Raw genomic sequence first — 10,000 nt, forward strand, 5'->3', positions numbered from 1 at the left:
TAAAGCCCTTTGAAATTGAATTGAATTGAAATTGAATTGAGAGGGAGAGAGGGGGAGAGAGAGAGAGAGAGAGAGAGAGAGAGAGAGAGAGAGAGAGAGAGGGAGGGAGAGAGAGAGAGAGAGATGGAGGAGTTGTCAATCAAAACAAACGCACGCTGGATGGACAGGCCCACTCTGATGTGTGTGTGTGTGTGTGTGTGTGTGTGTGTGTGTGTGTGTGTGTGTGCATGTGTGCGTGTGTAGCACTGTAACAATGTCTGTATTCAGCAACATTAACCAGTTGTGTGTTCCTGACTGACTTTAGTCCATCTATTTACATAATCATGAATATGCTAATAGATATGCTAATAGCCAGTCAGTCAAGGCCACAGACATCAAACTAGATTTGGGAGCCAGGGCCAGCCGTGATTATGGGCTATTCACTCCTGTGACTGTACTGCTGTTATGGAGAGAGGGAAAGAGGGAAGAGGGGGGAGAGAGAGAGAGAGTGGGGGAGAGAGAGAGAGAGAGAGAGGGAGAGAGAGAGAGAGGGAGAGAGAGTGAGGGTGGGACAGAGAGAGAGAGAGAAAGAGAGAGGGAGAGAGAGGGAGGGAGGGAGGGACAGAGAGAGAGAGGGAGAGAGAGTGAGGGAAGGACAGAGAGAGAGAGAAAGAGGGAGAGAGAGAGAGAGGGAGAGGGAGGGAGAGAGAGAGAGAGAGACAGAGAGAGACAGAGAGACAGACAGAGAGACAGAGAGAGAGAGGGAGAGGGAGAGAGAGACAGAGAGACAGAGAGAGAGACAGAGAGACAGAGAGAGAGAAGGAGAGGGAGAGAGAGAGAGAGAGATGGAGGAGTTGTCAATCAAAACAAACGCACGCTGGATGGACAGGCCCACTCTGATGTGTGTGTGTGTGTGTGTGTGTGTGTGTGGAAACATGGAAAACACATTTTGGGGATCTTTATAGAAAACCTACAAAGAATGAAGCCCAAGAGCAGATCTCAGATAAATTGAAAACCTTTGAAAGAGTTATTAAGGACTATCAGACCCCACTGGATTTCCCAATCACTGAATTAGAATTGGAAGACAAACTAAAGGTTCTGCAGAACAAAAAAGCATGTGGGCCTGATGGCATCTTAAACGAGATGATAAAATATACCAATAGAAAATGTAAATTGGCCATTCTAAAGGTATTCAACTTGGTACTGAGTGTGGGTCATTTCCCTGAAAGCTGGAGTGAGGGGCTGATTACACCCATTTTCAAGAATGGAGACAAATTTGATCCAAACAACTACAGAGGTATCTGTGTAAGTAGTAACCTAGGGAAGTTATTTGGCAGCATTCTAAATTCAAGAATTATATATTTCCTCACAGAGCACAATGTCTTGTGCAAAAGTCAAATTGGATTCCTCCCAAACTATAGAACATCTGACCACATTTTCACCCTACACACACTAATAGATAAATACACAAATCAAAACAAAGGAACAATTCATGCATGCTTTGTCGATTTTCAGAAAGCTTTCGACTCAGTTTGGCATGAAGGTTTACTTTTTAAATTAATAGAAAGTGGAATAGGGGGAAAGTCATATGATGTCATTAAATCAATATATGAAAATAATAAATTGGCTGTTAAAATTGGTGATAAACACACAGACTTCTTCCCGCAAGGGAGAGGGGTGAAGCAAGGATGTAACCTCAGCCCCACCCTCTTCAATATATATATTAATGAACTGGCACGGTTATTAGAACAATCACCAGCACCTGGTCTCACCCTTACTGACACAGACATTAAATGTCTCTTTTATGCAGACGACCTAGTCATACTGTCCCCAACTAAAGAAGGTCTTCAGCAAAGCCTGAACATTCTTCATCAGTACTGTCAGACTTGGGCCCTGACAGTAAATATGAAGAAGACCAAAATTATGACCTTCCAAAAGCGATCACGGTTACAGAAGAATCAACCAGTGTTCAAAATAGGTGGGACCCGAATAGAACGGACAAATACCTATACATACCTAGGTTTACAAATTACTTCCACTGGGAATTTCTGTGCAGCTGTGAAGGAACTCAAAGACAAGGCAAAAAGGGCTTTTTATGCCATCAAGCGTTCAATTCAAATCCAAATTCCAATTAGGACATGGCTCAAAATATTTAAATCAGTTATAGAATCAATTGCATTGTATGGCAGTGAGGTATGGGGTCCCTTATTACAAAGTGATTGGGCAAAATGGGACAAAAACCCAGTTGAGATCCTGCATGCAGAGTTCTGCAAAACTATTATCAGGGTACAAAGAAAATGCCCAAACTCTGCATGCAGGGCTGAATTAGGCCAATATCCTTTACTGCTAAATATACAGAAAAGATCTATTAAATTCTGGAGCCATATTAAAAAGAGTGACCCTGCCTGTTACCATTATAAAGCCCTTGCCTGCCAAGAGTTGAACATCCAAAGGAGCCCCCTCAGTCAGCTGGTTCTGAAACTAGCTGACCTCTCACCTTCTGACATCACAAACCCCAGACAGCCTCAGTGCAGCTACACTATCACTCAGAAGATTAGACCTAACCAAATTATAACTAAAGAAAAAGATAAATACATCACATATTGGAACAAACTCACACAATCACAACACAAACTAGAAACATATTTGGCTCTAAACAGACAGTATACTGTGGCAGACTACCTAACCACAGTAACTGATAAAAACCTGAGAAAGACTTTGACAATGTACAGACTGAGCGATCATAGTCTGGCAATAGAGAAGGGCAGACACAGACAAACCTGGCTGCCCAGAGAGGAGAGGCTGTGCTGTCACTGTGATGACGGAGCTATAGAGACAGAGTTACACTTCTTAACACAATGTAAAAACTACACAAATATTAGAGAGGAGTTCTTCCCAAAATTTGAAACAAATTTCCCAGAATTCCGAAGTATGACAGAAAGTGAAAGATTACCAGCCCTTCTGGGGGAACAGAAAGAATGTGCAGTTTTGGCTGCAAAATATGTCAATTCCTGTCACAAGAAAAGGGACAACCAGTAGGACATACATACAGTATGCCATGTTTTATTCTCTGCACCACCTGCTTTATTTTATTTATATTATTTTTATTTATTTTTTCATGTCATTGATATTATGTTGTTATGTTGTTGTTCGTCATATCTGTGATTGTGCTTTGGCAACACTTGTAAAACGTCATGCCAATAAAGCCTGTTGAATTGAATTGAATTGAATTGAGAGACAGAGAGAGACAGAGAGAGACAGAGAGAGAGAGAGAGAGAGAGTCAGAGAGGGAGAGAGAGAGGGAGGGAGAGAGAGAGAGAGACAGAGACAGAGAGAGAGAGATTTCATCCCGGGAGAGTTGTCATTGTGGCCAGGCACCGTGATGATGGGGTATTCATCCTAACTGTACTTTTGTTATGGAAATATGACAGTAATGAGGAGATCTGAATATCTACGTTCTCTCTCTCCCTCTCTCCCTACCTCCCTCCGTCTCCCTCTCTCTCTGTCTGTCTCTCCCTCCCTCCCCCTCCCTAAATTTGAATATCTATGTTATGTCTCTCTCTTTCTCTCTCTCTCTCTCCATCCCTCCCTCCCTCCCTAACTATAGGTTAGTCTCTGGGAAGGTCTGTTATGACATCATCAGGTTTATAGGTTAGTCTCTGTCTGTTATGACACCATCAGGTTCATAGGTTAGTCTCTGGGAAGGTCTGTTATGACATCATCAGGTTTATAGGTTAGTCTCTGGGAAGGTCTGTTATGACATCATCAGGTTTATAGGTTAGTCTCTGGGAAGGTCTGTTATGACATCATCAGGTTTATAGGTTAGTCTCTGGGAAGGTCTGTTATGACATCATCAGGTTTATAGGTTAGTCTGTGGGAAGGTCTGTTATGACATCATCAGGTTTAAAGGTTAGTCTCTGGGAAGGTCTGTTATGACATCATCAGGTTTATAGGTTAGTCTCTGGGAAGGTCTGTTATGACATCATCAGGTTTATAGGTTAGTCTCTGGGAAGGTCTGTTATGACATCATCAGGTGTATAGGTTAGTCTCTGGGAAGGTCTGTTATGACATCATCAGGTTTATAGGTTAGTCTGTGGGAAGGTCTGTTATGACATCATCAGGTTTATAGGTTAGTCTGTGGGAAGGTCTGTTATGACATCATCAGGTTTATAGGTTAGTCTCTGGGAAGGTCTGTTATGACATCATCAGGTGTATAGGTTAGTCTCTGGGAAGGTCTGTTATGACATCATCAGGTTTATAGGTTAGTTTGTGGGAAGGTCTGTTATGACATCATCAGGTTTATAGGTTCGTCTGTGGGAAGGTCTGTTATGACATCATCAGGTTTATAGGTTAGTCTGTGGGAAGGTCTGTTATGACATCATCAGGTTTATAGGTTAGTTTGTGGGAATGTCTGTTATGACATCATCAGGTTTATAGGTTAGTACGCCCTCAACATGACATCACTACGCCCTCACCATGACATCACTACACCCTCACCATGACATCACTACGCCCTCAACAAGCTATACCTCTTTAGCTGAGGTGTATATATATATATTAGGCTAACACCTCCAAACTCCGCGACCACATCGCCGCCCCTGAGCCCCTCGGGATGGACTTGCCAAGGCTATCCTGGGTGAGGCTCAATCGTCTCCGGACCGGCGTCGGGTGTTTCCGCTCATCAATGCACAGATGGGGCTTGGCCCCAAATGCGTCGTGCGAGTGTGGCGCAGAGGACCAAACCGCAGACCATGTTATCCTGGATTGCCCGGTGTACCACCCACCCAACGGGATGCATGGTCTGTCGGTATTAGATGACGAGACGATGACGTGGCTTCTGGAGGGGTGTCCAGAAATATAGCCCGGGTGAGCCCCTCAACCAGGTCTCGGGGTGGTAAAAGGGTAGCCCCTCGGCCCCGAGCCTGGTGGAGTGGAGAGGAAAAACAACTACCCATACGCCGAAGCTCTTTAATATTGTAGGTCCCTCTTTTTCAAGGGATCAAAAGTAATTGGACAATTGACTCAAACGCTGTTTCATGGGCCAGTGTGGGCTATTCCTTCATTATTTCTTTATCAATTAGGCAGGTAAAAGGTCTGAGTTGATTCCAAGTGTGGCATTTGCATTTGGAAGATGTTGCTGTATACGCACAACATGCAGTCAACGGAGCTCTCAATGCAAGTGAAACAGGCCATCCATAGGCTGCAAAAACAAACAAATCCATCAGAGAGATAGCAGGAACATTAGGAGTGGCCAAATTAACTATTTGGTACATTCTGAGAAAAAAAGAACACACTGGTCAGAATCAGAATCAGAATCAGAATCAGAAGATGTTATTGCCATGACATGTAAACATGTTAGGAATTTGGTTTGGGACAGTGGAGCACGGTTTACAGCAGGACAGGTGCAAGTCAGGACAAGACAGTGCAAACCAACATTATAGTGCAAGAGTCATGGTGAGCTCGGCACCACAAAAAGGTCTGAACGTCCATGGAAGACAAGAGTGGTGGATGATCACAGGATCCTTTACATGGTAAAGAAAAACCCCTTCACAACATCCAGCCAAGTGAAGAACAGTCTCCAGGAGGTAGGCATATCATTATCCAAGTGTACCATAAAGGGAAGACTTCACATGAACAAATACAGAGGGTTCACCACAAGGTGCAAGCCATTCATAAGCCTCAAGAATAGAAAGGCCAGATTACACTTTGCCAAAAAACATCTAAAAAAGCCAGCCCTGTTCTGGAAGAGCATTCTTTGGACAGATGAAACTAAGATCAACCTGTACCAGAATGATGGGAAGAAAAAAGTATGGAGAAGGCTTGGAACAGATCATGATCCGACACATACCACATCATCTGTAAAACACGGTGGAGGCAGTGTGATGACATGGACATGCATGGCTTCCAATGGCACTGGGTCACTATGTTTATTGATGATGTGACAGAAGACAGAAGCAGACGGATGAATTCTGAAGTGTTTAGGGATATTCTGTCTGCTCAGATTCAGACAAATTCGGCAAAGTTGATTGGATGGCACTTCACAATACAGATGGACAATGACCCAAAACATACTGCACAAGCAACCCAGGAGTTTTTTAAGGCAAAGAAGTGGAATATTCTGAAATGGCCGAGTCAATCACCTGATCTTAACCCGATCGACCATGCATTTCGCTTGCTGAAGACAAAATTAAAGGCAGAAAGACCCAAAAACAAACAACAACTGAAGACAGCTGCAGTAAAGGCCTGGCAAAGCATCACAAAGGAGGAAACCCAGCATTTGGTGATGTCCATGGGTTCCAGACTTCAGGCAGTCATGGCCTGCAAAGGATTCTCGACACAGTATTAAAAACTAACATTTTATTTATGATTATGTTAATTTGTCCAATTACTTTTGAGCTCCTGAAAATAGGGGACTGTGTATAAAAATGGTTGCAATTCCTAAACGTTTCATACAATATTTTTGTTCAACCCCTTGAATTAAAGATGAAAGTCTGCACTTCAATTACATCTCGATTGTTTTATTTCAAATCCATTGTGGTGGCGTACAGAGCCAAAATTATGGAAATTGTGTCACTGTTCAAATACTTAACGGACCTAACTGTATATATATATATATAACTATATATAACTATATAATATAATATATAACTGTATATATATATATATATATATATATATATATATATATATATACATACACACACACCATATATACTGTGGACCTCTTTAGCTGAGGTATATATATATATATATATATATATATCAAACTGTATAGATCAGCCACATTGCTGAATGACTGTGTGTGTGTGTGTGTGTGTGTGTGTGTGTGTGTGTGTGTGTGTGTGTGTGTGTGTGTGTGTGTGTGTGTGTGTGTGTGTGTGTGTGTGTGTGTGTGTGTGTGTGTGTGTGTGTGCGTGCGTGCGTGCGTGTGTGTGGTAAGGGCGGCCATTTTGTGCCAATGCCCTAGAATAGCAGCACCACAGTTGGCAGAGTAGCTGCTTGGCTGGCAGACACACAACAATCTCTCTCTCTCTCTCTCTCTCTCTCTCTCTCTCTCTCTCTCTTTCTCCCCCTCTCTCACTTTCTCTCTCCCTCTCTCTCTCACTTTCTCCCCCTCTCTCTCACTTTCTCTCCCCCTCTCACTTTCTCTCTCCCTTCTCTCCCCCCCTCTCTCTCTCACTCTCTTCATGTAATGTCTGTTTTTGTAGGTCCGTTAAGGTCTAAAACACGTTCACCACACAGACTAAAGAGAACAGAGGTCTGAGAGCTCACACCAAAGCTGCTACACACACACACACACACACACACACACACACACACACACACACACACACAGTCTTGCAAACGGTCTTACACTGAGAGAGAGAGGGAAGATAGAGGAGAAGAGAGAGGGAAGAGAGGAGAGAAGTGAGAGGGAAGAGGGGGGAAAGAGAGAGAGAGAGAGAGCGAGAGAGAGAGGGAGGGAGTCAGTCAGTCTCACTCTCTCTCTCCCCCTCTCTCTCTCCTTCTCTCTCTCTCTCCCTCTCCCTCTCCCTCTGCCCCTCTCTCTCTCCACAGTAACTATACAGTATATGAGTGACATGTCAAGTTAATGACATGCAGGCAGGTGCCAGGTATAAACAGTAAACAGGAGAGTTGATCAGGTCATAGGTTGCTACAGAGTAAAGTATTTCTCTGCCACAGATCACAGTGTTCCAGAACACTCGCCACCTAGAGTGTTTTATGTGGTTTCTACCTAGCAACACTTTGATTGGCTACAAAATGAAGCATCATAATTGATGCGTCTTTGGTGAATAAAGTCACCCTCGGTACTCTAGGATGATGACAGTTTGAGTGACTTTATTCACCTCGGTGATAAATGAGTTATTCATTCATTCACAGGTGTCAGGTAACAGGGACTTTATTCATCAGGTGTTGATGTTTGATATGCAGTGATGATAAAACCACCACAGAAACAGACCATTAGACACACTTATAATATCACATATATCTTCTCTATCTCTCTCATATTACCATCACAGTCACCCTTATTAAACAGTTTTAAGCGTATTTGATTCCCTTTGCAAGCCATTAAATCAATAACATTATTATCAAACGTACATCCTGTTAAATGTAATTACGTCACAAACATGCATAGACTGAGGGACAACTTATGTTTTGGTTTTAATAAGACAGACAGCCGAGTCTGCTACCTCACCATCACCATTCTAAAGCTCTGGGACCTGTACTAGACTGATTATTAATGTGATCAATGGATTTGATCGATCCAAGTGAATTTAATTGTCTGAAAATCCTCGATTTCACTCTGTACACACCCAGTATTCATTACACTCAAAATCCCCAAAATGTAATTATACATTACAATAAAAACTAGCTAATGATGAAAATACAGTATGAGAGCATCTGATTTATAATACTTTGAACACCCTGAGAAGTCAAGCAACCTCATGTATATAGAGTCATATCTTCTTATGAGGCTGGAGAGGCTAGGCTATATCTGACATTGCTGCTGCATATTCACCATCTCTAGCGATATGAGTCATATCTTCTTATGAGAACAACAGATAATTATAATTCTAAATGCGTATTTTTCTGCTCAGTCAGAGTTAAAGGTTAACAATCAGTCAGTGTGATTGACAGGAGAGATGATCAGAGGGGCAGAGTGTTTACCACCATCATTAGTACAGGGGCTGAAGTATGGATAGAGTTTCTCAGTGAAGGTGCAGCCAGTGAAAGAGTAGATCAGAGACCTGGCCTCCACATCATAAAAGGAGACCTGGCCCTCCTCATAATCCACAAACACCCCCACCTTCTGGGGCTTCTCTCTCAGGGACAGGGGACAGGAGGGTCAGCAGCTGCCTTGTATTCATTTCCATTCATCAACATTACAGTCCAGTATCCATTCTTAGGGCTCGCTGTGATAGCCCTCTTCCTGTTGATGGACTCTCTGGCCACTCCTACAGCCCAGCCAGTCTTCTCCTTCACCTCCACTTCATAGTAAAACCTCCCTGAGGAGAAACCCTCCTTTCCCAACACAAAGACACAAGGAAAACCCCTCTGTGTTATCAGGGACTTTATTTCTTGTGTCTCCGTCTCTAACTTGTTTCCCATCTTCAGACAGAATGAGATAGGGATGTGCTGTAGCAGGGTCCAGAGTCACGTCCACTGCATACTGCTGAATCTTCTTCAGCTCAGCATCACACAACTTCTTCACTTCACTTATAAATGTCTCCTCCAGCTGAGACACAGCTCTCCTCACAGTCCCCACATAGAGATCACTGTGAACACAGACCTCAGACCAGTCCTTGGTGTGTGGAGGGGGGTGGACAGGGATGGGAAGCTCTGCAGGAGGTGGAGGTGGTCCTCAGTGTGTGAGAGCTGCTCCAGCTCAGTGCTTCTCCTCTTTAGCTCAGTGATTTCCTGCTCCAGCTCTTTAATCAGCCCTTCAGCCCGCCTCTCTGCTGCTTTCTGCTTCTCCTCGATCACGTCAAGGAGCTCAGCCCGGCTTCTCTTCATGGAGTCCACCAGAGCAGTGAAGACCTGTATGCTGTCTGCTTTCTCCTTCCCTGCATCTTTCTTACTAAGATCTACTGAGTGTTTGATCTTCTTAACCTTCTGCAGTCGCCCCTGGATAATCTGCTGAACATCTGCCTCTGTCTTCCCCAGCTGAGCCTTCCTCTCTCCATACTCCTCCTCTATGGGGACGGTGTCATGGGTCTCGTGGTCTGTTTTCATGCACAGCAAACACACACACATTTCATCCTCCTACAGAACAGCTCCAGGAGTCTGTCATGCTTCTTACACATCCTGTCTTCCAGGTTCTCCACAGGGCCGATCAGCTTGTGTCTCTTTAAGCCTGCGACTCTCCGATGAGGCTCCAGGTGAGTCTCACATTAAGAGGTCTGACACACCAGGCAGGACTTCAGAGCCTTGAGCTTCGTCCCAGTGCAGACGTCACAAGGCACTTGTCCAGGTTCGGCAGGGGACTCAACTTCAGCATTGACTCTCATTTTCTTGAATT

At 43.8% G+C, this 10,000-nt stretch overlaps 1 protein-coding gene and 1 pseudogene across 2 annotated transcripts in view; both read right to left on the bottom strand.

The window, feature by feature from the left end:
* chst11 (carbohydrate (chondroitin 4) sulfotransferase 11) overlaps window positions 1–10,000 on the bottom strand; it is a gene marked incomplete at both ends in the record, with an annotated part of 48,396 nt that overhangs the window by 9,837 nt on the left and 28,559 nt on the right.
* LOC308163648 (E3 ubiquitin-protein ligase TRIM21-like) overlaps window positions 8,600–10,000 on the bottom strand; it is a 1,627-nt pseudogene continuing 226 nt past the window's right edge. The window contains exon 1 of the transcript in view: window positions 8,600–10,000. This exon is cut by the window's right edge and continues 226 nt beyond it. The product of the transcript in view is annotated as an E3 ubiquitin-protein ligase TRIM21-like (transcript).

Source organism: Nansenia antarctica (genome assembly GCF_963989245.1).
Source record: "Nansenia antarctica genome assembly, chromosome: 8".
Lineage (NCBI taxonomy): Eukaryota > Metazoa > Chordata > Actinopteri > Argentiniformes > Microstomatidae > Nansenia > Nansenia antarctica.